Consider the following 5767-nt stretch of genomic DNA (forward strand, 5'->3'; position numbering starts at 1 on the left):
TTCAGTGATTCGTCAGCAGCCTGATAGATTCGTAATACAACGAATAGACGCGCATTTTCCAATTCATGGTTCGCTTATTGACTCAAATAATCAAATATTGCAATTACTTATCCTGTACAGTAACGCTGTGAGCGTTTGCGGGAAACATACACGTAGTACGACAATAATATTTTCTGCACATGATATTGCGCTTAGATTCGCAATACAACGGTAAAGTTTTGACGCAGTCGTCACGGTTACACTGACAACTGATGCAGTGAAGCCCAGCAAGCAGAGATCGATCATGTGACAGTGAACCATTCGCTTCCTGGTGTTTGAATGGAATGATTTCCATATGACGGTGGTACGTAGTAATCCATACTTAATAATCACGTTGTGTTACTGCAATTTAACAGATGTATTCGTTGGTTATAACTGCACACGATGCCTGACATTTCTAGGGTGCTGTCGAAATAAAAAATAAAAAAATAAAAAACGTTGTTTATTATTAATTCGTTGATATCTATTAATAATGCTTCAGTTATATCCAGAATACATTTTAATTAATAATATTAAACCACGAAACTAAATAACATTAATCCAATAATCTATTAAACAACTTATCTTTATTTTCACCCAAACATTACTTTACATTTTTAATGTTATGTTCAACATGTTTTCAACAGTTCTATTAATCATCCAGATCCAACTTAATATATCAATTGTACTAGTTTAGACTGTGTGGTGTATATAGTGTTAAATAAACATGTGCCCACAGAATGCAGCGTTTAACTCTGAACTCCGAAACTCGGACCTTGCACAGTATTAGAACACTTTAATAATGTTTTGAAAAACAAATAATATTATTACAGTAACCCGTCGTGTATCCACGCTAACCGTTTATCCTCCATGATCAAGCGCCTCAGCAACGTCACCCATGTACAGCGCTAATGCAAAATGGCTACAGGAAAGCGAAATAGAGTTGTGTTTACAACTGAAAGGTTTTTTTTGTTTGTTTTTTTGTTTTTTTCCCCCTAAACCTATAAATTTTGCTACTGTGTAAATCACCCGACACTAATGTAAGTGTATAGAGCACTGTGGCAGGGCAGGAGCCCTGCGCATGAAGAGTTTTTTTTTGTTTGTTTGTTTTTTGTTTGTGTGTGTGTGTGTGTAAATGTATGTTGTAAATAGTGTGTATTTATTGTAATTAATTAATAAGTACCTGGCGCTCCTGCAGAATTCGAAATTACGTTAATTTGGTCTGTGGCGGGCACATTTCACATACTTACACACCACAGCCGCAGATCTTTTTTTTTTTTTTTTTTTTGGCTTGGCTTGAGTTTAAATGATTTTGCCCCCTCTAGTTTTATATCCAAATACTTTACTGTACACTTTGCAATCAAGCGATCTGTGGTAAATACTGTATTATCTTTATACACATCATGTGGAGACATTTTGAAGTTACCAAAAAAGCCCCTGGAAGAAAACAGATGGGTTTTTTTTATAAAGGACTCTAAGGGACAATGGAAATCAGTACTTCATAAACGAAGTACGTGGTAAACACAGTAAGTAGTACCATTTTTAGAATTTATATTTTCGCAAAATGTAATTAAAATTGTATATTGTAAAAAAAATGTGTGGTAGGAACAATTAACTGAAAGTTGGAGAGTGTCAAAGAGCATGAATAAAAGGTGCGTGATGCCGGATGGTTCTACAGATAGTGCTGTCATGGAAGAGGAGCCAGTAGTATATGTTGATTGTTTTTGAAGTTTCTTTTGTTCCCTTATTTAATATATTGAACACACATTGCAGCACATGTTAAAACTGCATTATAGTGAAATATCAACAAGCATTATGCTGGGCCGGTAAAATGTCTGTGAGGCTGGTGAATTTTTCCATCCACTAGCCCTGGTGGCTAGTGCATGGAAAAGTTAATTTCATGCCCTGCTCCTGGGAGTCTGACTGTTGTATGTGATTACCAGGTGTGGAATTTAACCAGCAGGTAGGTGTGTTCCAGTGGGGCGTCAGGTATAAAAAATTATTCACCTCAGGGCTGCTGTGAAACCAAAGCCAACTGGGCTAAAGAAGCTGAAATTCACCGTCGTGTGACCGAAGAGTGAGTAAGCAAGTCAAAACCGGCAACACCCGGGCAACTAGCCAGAGTTCATATTAAACAGAGAAGATCAGTTCAGAGATTGCAGATCCCCAACAAAGTTTTCATACACTGTGTTGTACGTACTCTGTTGCTGGTAGTGTCACGTGAGCTGTTCACTGTTGATATGTAAATAAATCCTGTTTGCCTGCGGGGCGTATCAACTTCAACCTCTGTCTCGATCTCCTGCCTGTCACTCAGCAGCGAATGCAAGCACCCACACAGCAGATGGCTACCCTGTCACAAGCATTAATAACCTGTATCTTTCTAAACAAGGGATTTAGGGGAGCTCCCTAATAGAAGTTGAATCTCAAAACAAGAATTTTATGAATATAGTAATTGTTACAGCTGTGTAGAATGGTATTTAAAACAGGATTCATTTGTCCTCCCTTACTCTGGTCCCACCACAGTTGGATACACAACAGACAACTGTATTATTATTATTATTATTATTATTATTATTATTATTATTATTATTATTATTATTATTATTATTTATTTGGCCAAGGTGACTCACAGGTGTTACAGGGCATAAAAGTATTATAGTGCAAGATTAATATTTAGTTTACAGTAAGTGCAAATAATATTACTAAAATGCAATACGAACTAGGATGCAACAAGTAAGAATTACAGCAAGTTAAATATACAAAGATGTATTAATAGTGCAAGGATAGTGCATTAGCTGAGGATCCAGTAACGTGGTGCTTAGGTCAGGCAAGTCCAGTGCACAGTAGGAGGTGTAGCTCAAGATCTACAAGTGCAGTCTAAACAGGTGGGTCTTGAGGAGGCAGCGGAAGGCAGTGAGAGACGGAGCAGTCCTGAAGTTCTCTGTTAGCTGGTTCCACCACAGAGGGGCTAGGGAAGAGAAGGAGTGGGCATGGGAGGATGGAGAGTGGATGGAAGGCATGACCAGTCAACCTGTAGAGGAGGAGCGTAGAGGGTGAGAGGAGGTGTAGGGAGACGAGGGATTGGAGGTAGGAGGGGGCAGTGTGGTGGAGAGAGCGGTAGGCAAGAACAAGGGTCTTGAATTTAATGCAAGCAGAGATAGGTAGCCAGTGGAGGATGCAAAGCAGAGGGGTAGCATGAGAGTAGCGAGGTTGGGAGAATAGAAGATGAGCAGCAGAATTATTGAATGAGCTGGAGGGGGTGGATAGCCGAAGCAGGGAGACCAGCATGGAGAGTACAAGAGCTTGGACCAGGAGTTGGGTGGGATAAGTAGTGAGAAAAGGACGCATTCGATAAATGTTGCTAAGAAAGAAGCGGCAAGTGTGTGTCAGGGAAGAGATGTGTTGAGAGAAGGAGAGGGAGGGGTCAAGAATAAAACCTAGGTTTTTACAAAAACAGCATGCAGATATGGCACAGATAGCACATTTCAGCTTCTTATTGGCATACAGCAAATGTAACACAAATTGAATAAGTAACTGGGGTATTTCAGGGGCTTAATTGCTTTGGACCACTTATTTCAAAGTTGGTTCTCACAAAGGGGGACTAGGTAACCCATATGTATTTATCCCGAACCAAAACGGATTTTGATGCACTACTACTACTTAAATTACCAGCTTTCCGAAGCCTAAATCCGGGAGTCACAATTTGCAGACTTAAGGGGCGTTCACACCGGACACGGCGCGGCAAAAACAATTGTTTTCAATGAAGGTGGTCCAAAGCTGTGGCAGAGGGAAAGGGCACTCAAGCGGCACTGCAGAGTGGCATGCAGGAGATAAAATATTTTCAACTTTCGCCGTGCTGTGACGTAAACAACCAGCAGCCAATCGGGGGAAAGTAGGAGGTTCCTTTGCGATGAAGAAATAAAAAAGAAAATAAAAAAAGGAGGAAAAGCTCATGGTTCTGATTTCAGATTTTCCAGAGTTGAATAATAATAATCATTAAGTAGGTTTGAAATCTGCCATCATCAAACCGGAGCTCCTGTTTCAGCCGATGATATTCACCGTACCTTTCTCTTTTCTTGAGGCCGTCATGGACCCACAGCGATCTAACATTTCTTTCTCCAGTAGAGCAGGGCGATCGCAATTATCTTTCTTTCTTTGCTGTTCATTGCTCCAGGTATTGTACAGTTCCACTGATTGTTGCCACTTTTACAGTTTCCCCCCCAATATGATATGATGGGATGGCAGTAGTTGCATTTTTTAATCATGTGTATACGATAATGCTCAATAATATCAATTTATAATGATGCCTTTAACTCACACTCTCTTTGCCTAACAAAACTCACAAAGAAAGAAAGAAAGAAAATATCTGAATTTTTAAAAGCAACATGTTTTTATTTTATTTTAAACAAGACAGTTGCCTGATATTTTGGGTAATTGTGGGGAGATTATTATGGGGGGGGGGGGGGGGGGGGGTTAAAATTAGGTTTTATAAAAAAAAATTATAATGTTTTGCTCCTCATTACTTGAAAAAAAGAGTTTTCCCTTCCCGCTGGCATTTACTGTTTGTTGCTTGGCAATCAAAAGTCACTGTACATGCAGCCATGACGTAACAACAGACCCCCCACTGACTTTCCCCTGCCGCATTCGGTGTGAACAGTGGTCTGCAGCAACTGCAGAGCAGCACGCAAGGAGGCGGCATGCGCGTCGCGTCTGGTGTGAACGCCCCTTAACTCAGTGTGTGTTTCCACACTCATTCAGTCTGCAGTACCGAGGTGTGAACTCATATCATATAGGAGGCTGTGTGGTCCAGTGGTTAAAGAAAAGGGCTTATAACAAGGAGGTCCCCAGTTCAAATCCCACCTCAGCCACTGACTCATTGTGTGACCCTGAGCAAGTCACTAACCCCCTTGTGCTCTGTCTTTCGGGTGAGACGTAATTGTAAGTGACTCTGCAGCTGATGCATAATTCACATGCCATAATCTCTGTAAGTCGCCTTGGATAAAGGTGTCTGCTAAATAAACAAATAATAATAATAATATCGTAAGAAAACAACCGCAAGTTTAATTTTATTTAATATATAAGTCATTCTAAAAACAATGGCAACTTTCCTTCTATGAAAACTTTTCCTCACCTCGGTTTAATAATATTTTATGTGCGGAGTGTCTAGATAAGTCACTGCAAGCTGACTGGCAGGAAACATATTTTGTGTTTTAAGTTGCAATAAGTGAAGTCGATCTGCGCTGTGTGCTGAATTCAACTAATATCTCTAGTTGTTGTTTTGCATTTTATTCTATATATATATATCTCAGCTCCCACATAAAATACTAATGTAAATAAAAAGATTCAATGTGCATTTTACTATTGTATCGTCATGCTGCCTCGCAGTAATTAAGCAACACTATCAATGTTGCAAAGGTTTAACACTTCATTTACAGATTAATTTCTTTAAGTTAAGGGTCAATTTTACAAACTTTGTCCTGTCTTACAGTGTCTTGGGGATTATGGGGCCAGTTGGTTTTTGATTTACCTCGGTCCATCAGGGTGCTGCTTAATTACAGTTGAGCCTATGGCCAAACACAGACGTTCATGAAAAATGGTACAACTAGCCAAAAGTGGGACAAAATAAGATTTGACTAAACTTGTGGGGACACCGGAACATGCTACCTAAAAAGAGGACTCCTGGGAAAATCGGGAGGGTTGGTAGCATTACTACTACCAGTACTACTACTATTGCTGCTACTACTACTAA

The sequence above is a fragment of the Acipenser ruthenus genome, chromosome 3 (genome assembly GCF_902713425.1).
Source record: "Acipenser ruthenus chromosome 3, fAciRut3.2 maternal haplotype, whole genome shotgun sequence".
In the NCBI taxonomy this organism is placed as follows: Eukaryota; Metazoa; Chordata; class Actinopteri; order Acipenseriformes; family Acipenseridae; genus Acipenser; species Acipenser ruthenus.